The sequence below is a fragment of the Bos taurus genome, chromosome 6 (assembly GCF_002263795.3).
Source record: "Bos taurus isolate L1 Dominette 01449 registration number 42190680 breed Hereford chromosome 6, ARS-UCD2.0, whole genome shotgun sequence".
NCBI lineage: Eukaryota > Metazoa > Chordata > Mammalia > Artiodactyla > Bovidae > Bos > Bos taurus.
This window is the reverse complement of record NC_037333.1, coordinates 109461357-109474097: the sequence shown is the minus strand read 5'-3', so window position 1 is coordinate 109474097 and position 12741 is coordinate 109461357. Positions and strand designations below refer to the sequence as shown.

At 40.3% G+C, this 12741-nt stretch overlaps 1 long non-coding RNA gene across 1 annotated transcript in view; it reads right to left on the bottom strand.

The window, feature by feature from the left end:
* Window positions 1–12741, bottom strand: part of LOC112447126 (uncharacterized) — a 45741-nt gene that overhangs the window by 18810 nt on the left and 14190 nt on the right. The gene's annotated exons all lie outside the window — the stretch shown is intronic.

The window sequence follows — 12741 nt, the reverse complement described above, 5'->3', positions numbered from 1 at the left end:
TGAACCGACTCTGGTCTACAGAGAAGCCCTGGTCCAGATGGTGCTCATGCCTACGTGGGGATGATCCTAATCTTTCTTCTGCTTCTGAGTAACATTCGTGTCAATGCATCCTTCAGCAGGAAGTCAGTTTAATAGAATATTATCTTGGAGACAAAGGAGATAATGGATGCTGAGTTTCTTTCTTTCTTTCTTTCTTTTTTTTTTTTCAATATTGCCACTTTGAAATCAGAGTGCAGAGAAACTAAAAAGGCAAGGCTAAAATGTAAACTTGCTATTGTTTATAATGAGGAAATATACACAATGAATACTTCTAATGCTTGCTCTTTCATCTCTAACACAAATTATGAGACATTTAACTTTTATTTTATTAAATTCTACAGTGTTTATAGAACATACAAGCAATATACAATTTTCTGCTTTTTATATAATGTTTTGGAGGAGGAAATGGCAACCCACTCCAATATTCTTGCCTGGAAAATGCTATGGATAGAGGAGCTTGGCAGGCTACAGTCCATGGGGTCTCAAAAGAGTCGGACATGACTGAGCGACTGAACAACAAACAATATAAGGTTTATGTTATGTTAAACACCCACATTGTTTATCTTATTCAAAAAGCTATAAAATATAGCTTTCTATCAGAAAATATAGAATTACTAACTACTTTTAGAAGATAAGAAATGAGCAATAAATAAAAATTCGTCTATAAACATAGCACCAAGAAATAATAGTTGTTAATATGTTCATTCACATTTTTCTAGACTTACACTATAGACATTAATTCACACACAACATTATTCACAAAACTGAAATCACGCCATAAGTAAATTGTGTGGAAAGACGTATATTTCTATAAAACAATGTAGGGTTTTGTAATATAATATACTATTATTTTGCACAGAAGAACTGTACAAAAAAGATCTTAATGACCCAGATAACCACTATGGTGTGGTCACTCACCCAGAGCCAGACATCCTGGATTGTGAAGTCTAGAGGGACTGAGAAGCACTGCTGTCAGTAAACCTGGGGTGGGTGATGAAATTCCAGCAGAACTATTTCAAATCCTAAAAGATGACACTATCAAAGTGCGACACTCAATGTGTCAGCAATTCTGGAAAACCTAGCAGTGGCCACAAGGCTGGAAAAGGTCAATCCTCATCCCAGTTCCCAAGAAGGGTAGTACTACGGAATGTTCAAACCACTGGTCAGTTGCACTCATCTCCCATGCTAGTAAGGGATACTCAAAATCCTGCATGCTAGACTGCAGCATTACGTGAACCAAGAACTTACAGATGTCCAAGCTGGGTTTAGAAACAGCAGAGGAACCAGACATCAAATTGCCAACATATGCTGGATCATAGAGAAAGCAAGGGAATTCAAGAAAAAAACATCTGTTTCTGTTTCATTGACTACACTAAAGCCTTTGACTGTGTGGATCACAAAAATCTGTGGGAAACTCTTAAAGAAATGGGAATACCAGACCATCTTACCTGTCTCCTGAGAAACCTGTGTGCAGGTCAAGAAGCAACAGTTAGAACCTTGCATGGAACAATTGACTGGTTCAAAATTTAGAAAGGAGTATAACAAGGCTGTATATTGTCACCCTGTTTATTTAACTTATTCACAGAGCACATCATGAGAAATGACAGGCTGGATGAGGTCCAAGCTGGAATCAAGATTGCCAGGAGAAATATCAACAACTTCATATTGCAGATGATACCACTCTAATGGCAAAAAGTGAAGAGGAACTAAAGAGCCTCTTGTTGAGGGTGAAGGAGGAGAGTTCAAGACCTGGCTTAAAACTAAATATTAAAAAATCTAAGATCATGGTATCCAGCCCCATCACTTCATGGCAAATAGAAGGAGAAAAGATGAAAGTAGTGACAGATTTCCTCTCCTTGGGCTCTCAAATCACTGTGGATAGTGACTGCAGTCAGGAAATTAGAAGACGATTGTTTCTTGGTAGGAAAATTATGACAAACCTAGGCAGTGTGTTAAAAAGCAAAGACATCACTTTGCCAACAAAGCTCTGTTAGTCAAGGCTGTGATCCTCCCAGTGGTCATGTCTGGTTGTGAGAGCTGCGCCATAAAGAAGGAAGAGCACCATAGAATTGATGCTTTCCAACTGTGGTGCTGGAGAAGACTCCTGAGAGTCCCTTGGACTGCAAGGAGATCCAACCAGTTCATCCTGAAGGAAATCAGTCCTGAATACTCATTGGAAGGACTGATGCTGAAACTCCAATACTTTGGCCACCTGATGCGAACAGCTGACACATTGGAAACCACTCTGATGCTGACAAAGATTGAAGACAGAAGGAGAAGAGGGTGACAGAGGATGACATGGGTCAATGGCAATACTGGTGCAATTGACTGTAACTTGGGCAAACTCTGGGAGATGGTGAGGGACAGGCTGGCATGGCGTGCTGCAGTCCATGAAGTTGACAAGAGTTGTACATGACTTGGAGACTGAACAACAACAACATACTATTTTTGTTTAGTATTAAAAAAATTTTTTTAGTATCTAAAAATAAACCTCTATTAGAAATGGATTTGAGGCTTTCCAGGTGGTTCTAGTGGTAAAGAACCCACCTGCCAATGCAGGAGACATGAGAGACATGGATTGGATCCCTGGGTCAGGAAGATCCCCTGGAGGAGGGCATGGCAACCCACTCCAGTATTCTTGCCTGGAGAATCCCATGGACAGAGGTGCCTGGTGGGCTACAGTGGGATCGCAAAGAGTGGACACTTGCTCACTTTTGAACTTCATATCAATATCCCTCATTCCCAACAGTCTCTGAGTTGGGAGCTAGAAAGAGTCTATACTCAGAAATTAGACAAGGGTCTGGAAAAGGATGAGGAAATCTGCCATCTTTTTAAAACTGAAAATTTGAAAAGCCAGAATTTTTGCATTGAGTCAGAATGTCCCTGCAAACAATATGGTTTCATGTAAGAAGCACCCAGCCTTGTGACGTAGCACTGTACGGGGGACACGGCAAACACGGGAAAAAGTCTGAACTTCCGCAGAAACGTCCCTGGTCTTTATGTCCAGGTCACTTAACATCCTTGATCTGAATTTTAAGACCTTATTTTACATATTTACATATTTTACATATTTACACAAACAAAAAATTTTGTAAAGAAGTAATAATGCTTCCAATAATCCTATAATGCAAAGAGAACCACATTCTGCATGTTGATGTTTTTATGTACAACTAAATATTCAAAATGGGAATAATATGAATACTGTCTTATTTTCTTCTTTTATAGGTTTTTTTGGTCTTTATTCTTTTTTGAGGGCTTCCCTGGCTGGTAAAGAACCTGCCTGCCATTGCTGGAGACACATTAGACATGGGTTCAAACCCTGGGTCACAAAGGTCTCCTGGAAGAGCAAATGCAACCCACTCGAATAGTCTATTCTGGAAAATTCCATGGACAGAGGAGCCTGGTGGGCTACAGTCCATGGAGTCACAAAGATGGATATTACTGAGCACATATGTGCACACACACACACACATACACACACACACATTCTGTTTGAAAAAGCATGCATTGTTTTTATCCTGTCTATACAATATCATTTGTTGAATCGTTCCTCAACTGTTAAATGCATAAGTTTGTTACCACCGTTAATTATTGTAAAAAAAAATAATTTGATGAATATAACAGATGCATCTTTGTCTCAAGTCCAAACTAATCCAAGATAGATTCCAAGAGTCCTTACAGACTTAAAAAGTAACTGTTAGTAAAGGTATTCATAAATACTGGCAAATTATTTTTTTTAAATATTGCTGAATTTTACATTCTTACTGGTCATGATTAAGGAATGTCTCAATACACACCTTCAGTGTGAATGTCAATTTTTTTTCAAACTGCTACTTTGAGTGAAAAATATGACATTTTCTGATTGTTACACTTATTTGATTGTTAGTAATATTGAATATTTATTTTATATATTTACTGGACATTTGCATTTCTCCTGCTGTGAATTTTTTGTTTATATACTTTGTTCATTTATCAATCTTGTTGTTAGAATTTTAATATAATTTCACAAAGTGTGAAGGGCTTCTCTGATAGCTCAGTTGGTAAAGAATCCACCTGCAATGCAGGAAACCCAGGTTAGATTACTTGGTTGGGTAGATTTGCTGGAGAAGAGATAGGCTACCCACTCCAGTATTCTTGGGCTTCCCTTGTGGCTCAGCTGATAAAAAATCCACTTGCAATGCGGGAGACCTGGGTTCAATCTCTGGTTGGGAAGATCTCCTGGAGAAGAGAAAGGCTACTCACTCCAGTAGTCTGACCTGGAGAATTCCATGGACTGTATAGTCCATGGGGTCACAAAGAGTCTGACACAACTGAGTGACTTTCACTTTCAAAAATACTATGAATAATATGCGTGTGTGTGTGTGTTTGTGTGTGCACGCGCTCATTCACTTCAGTCCTGGGCTCCTCAGTCTATCGAATTCTTCAGACAAGAAAACTGGAATGAGTTTCCATGCCCCCCTCCAGTGGATCTTCACAATCCAGGGATCAAACCTGAGTGTCCTGTGTCTCCTGCATTGCAGGAGAATTCTTTACTGATGAGCCACCATCTGATAGTAATTGAGTAATTAAATAATTTTAGAAAATAACTTACCACATGATAATGACAACTATTAATATGCCAGTTCATATTTTTAAAATCCTAGGCCATAAAAACAGTCACTAACATACAATTCACTCACAGGCAACTCTACAAAGCTAGAATTATGCCACACACAAAAATATGTCTCCATCCATTGACTTTTCATTTTTTTTATCCATTGACTTTTAATCTCTATATGTCTTTATGGGGGGGAGGGTGGTTCTTGTAGACAAAATATGGTTGTATCTTGTTTGATCCACTCTATCTTTTAATTGATGCATTTAGACCATTGATGTTTCAACTGATTATTGATACGGTTGGATTAATATGTCATACTCATTACTATTTTTTTATTCATTGACCTTGTTCTTGTCTTTATCTTCCTATCTTTAGTAGCTTTAAGAGCATTTTTAATTCATTTTTTTCTCTTTTCTGAGCTTATTGGTTATACTTCTTTTCTAAGTGGTGTCCTAGAATTTGCAATATACATTTACATAGATTAAAAAATTAATTAATCCAAGAAAGAGATGAACATTTTTATTTGTGCAAAATTGAGGATTACAACCCAGGAACAGCCTCTCAGAAAGCTCTGAGAACTGTTTCCATATTAGAAGTCAAAGCGCAGCTATGTAAATTGTTGACACAGAGGGCTGTACGTTATGTTATGAAATATTGACAGTTTACACAATCCAGATCTGCACATGCAAATCAAATAGTGAGTCATGGGTCATCATGGTCCCTTATAACATTAAGAGGAAGGCTATCTCCTAAGGAGTTATTTTGTTGATGCTAGGAGACTGATGCTCTTTATGTTTGAGCAGGTATTTCTGCCAATGGGGAGCTTAGGTCAATGCATGATTCATGTACACAATGCACAGTAGAGCCAGGATGGCAAAGGGCTGGAAGAATTTTGTAATGTTTAAATTTCCCTGACTTTCCTTAGAATATTCCCAGGTGGCTTAATGGTAAATAATCCTAATTAAACTTAAAAGCTTTTGCACAACAAAGGAAACTATAAGCAAGGTGAAAAAACAGCCTTCAGAATGGGAGAAAATAATAGCAAACAAAGCAACTGACAAAGAGTTAATCTCAAAAAATATATAAGCAATTCCTGCAGCTCAATTCCAGAAAAATAAACGACCCAATCAAAAAATGGGCCAAAGAACTAAACAGACATTTCTCCAAAGAAGACATACAGATGGCTAACAAACACATGAAAAGATGCCCAACATCACTCATTATCAGAGAAATGCAAACCAAAAACCACAATGAGGTACCATTTCACACCAGTCAGAATGGCTGCTATCCAAAAGTCTACAAGCAATAAATGCTGGAGAGGGTGTGAAGAAAAGGGAACCCTCTTACACTGTTTTTGGGAATGCAAACTACTACAGCCACTATGGAGAACAGTGTGGAGATTCCTTAAAAAACTGGAAATAGAACTGCCTTATGACCCAGCAATCCCACTGCTGGGCATACACACTGAGGAAACCAGAATTGAAAGAGACACGTGTACCCCCATGTTCACAGCTGCACTGTTTATAATAGCCAGGACATGGAAGCAACCTAGTTGTCCATCAGCAGACAAATGGATAAGAAACCTGTGATATACATACACAATGGAGTATTACTCAGCCAAAAAAGAATACATTTGAATCAGTTCTAATGAGGTGGATGAAACTGGAGCCTATTATACAGAGTGAAGTAAGCCAGAAAGAAAAACACCAATACAGCAGCCGTGAAGAGATATCCCACGTCCAAGGCAAGAGAAACCCAAGAAAGATGGTAGGTGTTGCAAGAGGGCATCAGAGGGCAGACACAATGAAACCATAATCACAGAAAACTAGCTAATCTGATCACACGGACCACAGCCTTGTCTAACTCAGTGAAACCAAGCCATGCCGTGTGGGGCCACCCAAGACGGGCGGGTCATGGTGGAGAGGTCTGACAGAATGTGGTCCACTGGAGAAAGGAATGGCAAACTGCTTCAGTATTCTTGCCTTGAGAATCCCATAAACAGTATGACAAGGGAAAATGATAGGATACTGAAAGAGGGACTCCCCAGGCCAGTAGGTGCCCACTATGCTACTGTAGATCAGTGGAGAAATAACACCAGAAAGAATGAAGGTGTGGAACCAAAGCAAAAACAACACCCAGTTGTGGATGGGACTGGTGATAGAAGCAAAGTTCAATGCTGTAAAGAGCAATATTGCATAGGAACCTGGAATGTTAGGTCCATGAATCAAGGCAAATTGGAAGTGGTCAAACAGGAGATGGCAAGAGTGAACGTCGACATTCTAGGAATCAGCGAACTAAAATGCACTGCATTGGGTGAATTCAACTCAGGTGACCATTATATCTACTACTGTGGGCAGGAATCCCTTAGAAGAAATGGAGTAGCCATAATGGTCAACAAAAGAGTTCGAAATACAGTACTTGGATGCAATCTCAAAAACGACAGAATGATCTCTGTTCATTTCCAAGGCAAACCATTCAATATCATGGTAATCCAAGCCTATGCCCCAACTAGTAACGCTGAAGAAGCTGAAGTTGAATGGTTCTATGAAGACCTACAAGACCTTTTAGAACTAACACCCAAAAAAGATGTCCTTTTCATTATAGGGGACTGGAATGCAAAAGTAGGAAGTCAAGAAACACCTGGAGTAACAGGCAAATTTGGCCTTGGAATACGGAATGAAGCAGGGCAAAGGCTAATAGAGTTTGGCCAAGAGAACGCATTGGTCATAGGAAACACACTCTTCCAACAACACAAGAGAAGACTGTACACATGGACATCAACAGATGGTCAACACCAAAATCAGACTGATTATATTCTTTGCAGCCAAAGATGGAGAAGCTCTATACAGTCAGCAAAAACAAGACCAGGAGCTGACTGTGGCTCAGACCATGAACTCCTTATTGCCAAATTCAGACTGAAATTGAAGAAAGTAGGGAAAACCACTAGACCATTCAGGTATGACCTAAATCAAATCCCTTATGATTATACAGTGGAAGTGAAAAACATATTTAAGGGACTAGATCTGATAGAGTACTTGATGAACTATGGACTGAGGTTCGTGACATTGTACAGGAGACAGGGATCAAGACCATCCCCATGGAAAAGAAATGCAAAAAAGCAAAATGGCTGCCTGAGACTTTACAAATAGCTGTGAAAAGAAGAGAAATGAAAGCAAAGGAGAAAAGGAAAGATACCAGCATTGGAATGCAGAGTTCTAAAGAATAGCAAGGAGAGATAAGAAAGCCTTCCTCAGCAATCAATGCAAAGAAATAGAAGAAAACAACAGAATGGGAAAGACTAGAGATCTCTTCAAGAAAATTGGAGATACCAAGGGAACATTTCATGCAATGATGGGCTTTATAAAGGACAGAAATGGTATGGACCTAACAGAAGCAGAAGATATTAAGAGGTGGCAAGACTACACAGAAGAACTGTACAAAAAAGAGCTTTACGACCCAGATAATCACAATGGTGTGATCACTCACCTATTGTCAGACTTCCTGGAATATGAAGTCAAGTGGGCCTTAGAAAGCATCACTATGAACAAAGCTAGTGGAGGTGATGGAATTCCAGTTGAGCTATTTCAAATCCTGAAAGATGATGCTGTGAAAGTGCTGCACCCAATATGCCAGCAAATTTGGAAAACTCAGCAGTGACCACAGGACTGGAAAAGGTGATTTCATTCCAATCCCAAAGAAAGGCAATGCCAAAGAATGTTCAAACTACCACATGATTGCACTCATCTCACAGGCTAATAAAGTAAGGCTCAAAATTCTCCAAGTCACGCTTCAGCAGTACATGAACCATGAATTTCCAGATGTTCAAGCTGCTTTTAGAAAAGGCAGAGGAACAAGAGATCAAATTGCCAACATCTGCTAGAACATCAAAAAAGCAAGAGAGTTCCAGAAAAACATCTACTTCTGCTTTATTGACTATGCCAAAGTCTTTGACTGTGTGGATCACAGTAAACTGTGGAAAATTCTGAAAGAGATGGGAATACCAGACCACCTGATCTGCCTCTTGAGAAATTTGTATGCAGGTCAGGAAGCAACAGTTAGAACTGGACATGGAACAACAGACTGGTTCCAAATAGGAAAAGGAGTTCGTCAAGGCTGTATATTGTCACCTTCCTTACTTTACTTATATGCAGAGTACATCATGAGAAATGCTGGGCTGGAGGAAGCACAAGCTGGAATCAAGATTGCCAGAAGAAATATCAAGAACCTCAGATATGCAGATGACACCACTCTTATGGCAAAAAGTGAAGAGGAACTAAAAAGCCTCTTGATGAAAATGAAAGAGGAGAGTGAAAAAGTTGGCTTAAAGCTCAACATTCAGAAAACTAAGATCATGGCATCTGGTCCCATCAGTTCATGGGAAATAGAGGGGGAAACAGTGGAAACAGTGTCAGACTTTATTTTTTGGGGCTCCAAAATTACTGCAGATGGTGATTGCAGCCATGAAATTAAAAGACACATACTCCTTGGAAGGAAAGTTATGACCAACCTAGATAGTACATTGAAAAGCAGAGATATTACTTTGCCAACAAAGGTCTGTCTAGTCAAGGCTATGGTTTTTCCAGTGGTCATGTATGGATGTGAGAGTTGGACTGTGAAGAAAGCTGAGGGCCAAAGAATTGATGCTTTTGAACTGTGGTGTTGGAGAAGACTCTTGAGAGTCTCTTGGACTGCAGGGAGACCAACCAGTCCATTGTGAAGGAGATCAGCCCTGGGATTTCTTTGGAAGGAATGATGCTAAAGCTGAAACTCCAGTACTTTGGCCACCTCATGTGAAGAGCTGACTCATTGGAAAAGACCCTGATGCTGGAAGGGATTGGGGGCAGGGGGAGAAGGAGACGACAGAGGATGAGATGGCTGGATGGCATCACTGACTCAATGAACATGAGTGTGAGTGAACTCCAGGAGTTGGTGATCGATATGGAGGCCAGGTATGCTGCGATCACGGGGTCGCAAAGAGTCGGACTCAACTGAGCGACTGAACTGACTGAATGCATATATATGCAATTTAGAAAGGTGGTAACAATAACCTCACTTGCAAGAGAGCAAAAGAGACACAGATATATAGAGCAGTCTTTTGGACTCTGTGGGAGAGGGCGAGGGTGGGATGATTTGCAAGAATGGCATTGAAACATGTATATTACCATACGTGAAACGAATCACCAGTCCAGGTTTGATGCATGATACAGGGTGCTTGGGGCTAGTGCACTAGGATGATCCAGAGGGATGGGGTGGGGAGGGTGGTGGGAGGGGGTTCAGCATGGGGAACACATGTACACCTGTGGGTCCATGTCAATATATGGCAAAACTACTATAATATTGTAAAGTAATTAGCCTCCAATTAAAATAAATAATATATATATATATATATATATATATATATATATATATAAAGAATCCACTTGACAGTCCAGGAGACATGAGTTTGATTTTTGGGTTGGGAAGATCCTCTGGAGAAGGAAATGGCAACCCACTCCAGTAGTTTTGCCTGGAGAATCCCATGGACAGAGGAGCCTGGTGGATGACTTTCCATGGGGTCACAAAGAGTCAGACATGACATTGCAACTAAACAATAAAACAAATATATTTTTTAATTTTATTTTTATAGTGTACAACTAATCCAAGTATACTTTCCAATAACACTAAGCTACTTCATGGGTAGTATGTACTCACTATACACTGCTGTGCTGCTGCTGCTGCTGCTAAGTCGCTTCAGTTGTGTCTGACTCTGTGCAGCCCCATAGATGGCAGACCACCATGCTCTCCCATCTCTGGGATTCTTCAGGCAAGAACACTGGAGTGGGTTGCCATTTCCTTCTGCAGTGCATGAAAGTGAAAAGTGAAAGTGAAGTCGCTCAGTCATGTCCAACTCCTAGTGACCCCATGGACTGCAGCCTACCAGGCTTCTCCGTCCATGGGATTTTCCAGGCAACAAAGAGGATTGGAGTGGGGTGCCATTGCCTTCTCCACACTCTACACTAATACTCACTAATTAGTACATTAGTATGTGTTTCCTGTTGGCCCTAGTAGTAAAGAATCCACCTGCCAATTCAGGAGACATAAAAGATGTGGGTTCAATCCCTCGGTCAGGAAGATTCCCTGGAGGAGAGCATGGCAACCCACTCCAGTATTCTTGCCCGGAGAATCCCCTGGACAGAGGAGCCTGGCAGGCTACAATTCATGGGGTTGCAAAGAGTCAGACATGACTAAGTGACTAACACACACACACAACCTAATTATCAGTGAATCTCATTCACACAACCAAAATTGTACTCTTCAGAATTGGTAAGAATTAGCAAAGTATCCTAGAAGATGAGGATATTTCCAGATAAAACAGACACTATTCTTCATGAAATTAACAGAAAAAGATTACTGGAAACTTAATGGAAGCTCTATGCATGAACTCAACTCACTGAGAAAAAAAGAAAAGACCATGTGCCTGTGGAGTTTGTCTCTTAGAAGAAAAGTTTGCAAAACTAGTCCCTCACTTGATATTTTTCAGTGGAAAGGCAAGATGAGTGTCTTGGCTATTGTTAAATGAAGAGCTTGCAACTATTCATTCTTAATATTTGACAGCATCTCAGAATTCAATTACATGTCCTTTGGAGTCTTAGCATCCTCTGAGTGTTCTATTTTAGTGGACCGAGAAATGGTTTGTAAGTCAGGAAACATAGATTCCAAGCTCAGCTGTATCGTTAGCTGACCTTGGGGCAATCCATTTCTCCTCTACATGCATTCATTTCTTCCTCTGAAAAATAAGGACTTGGATCTAGATAAGTACTATAATGTGTTTGAGCTTCTATATATTAAAAGAAATAAATGTCCTTCAGAGTGAGAGATTCAAGTAACTTCATCCTTTTTCTTGAACTACACAGAGCAGGCCACATAGATTATCTGGTTTAAACAAAAGAAGCTGGCTTAGGAGTCTTTCTGAGTCATTTTCCTTCTAAGCCTCAGCGGCTTTGTTGTAGAATAAGGGAACTGAACTAGATAACCTCAGTGTATTTTAGATGAAATGGTGGTTCCTGAGTTCAAGATAATGATACTGAATAGGTTGGGATTGGAGAGCTCCTTGGCTTTGTCAGTTTATAATCTGTTCATATATTAAGTAAATACTGTCCTGAGCCAAAGTACTTGACCCAAACATTTAAGGCACTATTTCTCTGCTTGTTTCTGCTTTCCAGTTTAGCCAGTCTTGACTATTTCTGTGTCTACACGGTAAGATAATAGAAAATTAGAGAAAAAGAGAGCTGGGGGCTCCAGTATTTCTTACCATGCATCTAAGCATGAGCAGTAATAGGGATGCAGGAGATGCAGATTCAGTCCCTGGGAGGTGAAGATCCCCTGGAAGAAGGCATGACAACCCACTCCAGAATTCTTGCCTGGAGAATCCCAGTCAGAGGAACCTGCCTAGCTATGGTTCATTGGATCATAAAGAGTTGGAGACGACTGAAGCAACTTAGCATGCATGCATGCATGTCAAAAGATCATCTCTGCTAATGCTCTCTTCTGTTTTATTTTAGCTACCATTTAGAGGATATCTCGGAGAAGGCAATGACACCCCACTCCAGTACTCTTGCCTGGAAAATCCCATGTACGGAGGAGCCTGGTACGCTGCATTCATGGTGTCGCTAAGAGTCGGACACGACTGAGTGACTTCAATTTGACTTTTCACTTTCATGCATTGGAGAAGGAAATGGCAACCCACTCCAGTGTTCTTGCCTGGAGAATCCCAGGGACGGCAGAGCCTGGTGGGCTGCCGTCTATGGGGTCACAAGAGTCGGACACGACTGAAACGACTTAGAAGCAGCAGCAGCAGAGGATATCTATTAGCTGCTGTGTATTACACTAAACCCTTTCTGTATACCATCCCTTTCAAGCCACCTGACAATCCTGAGATATTATTATGATAACCCCATTTTGCAGTAGAGAAAATTAAAACTTAGAGTAGCTTACCTGCTAGCCGAGGTCACACAGGTAGTAGTACCAGGCATTGAGTTGCAGAACCAAACTTCAAAGTCAGATTTTTGAAACCTAGGCTGTACTGCCACTACATTGTCTTGCCTTTACTCCACATAATTTTTTTT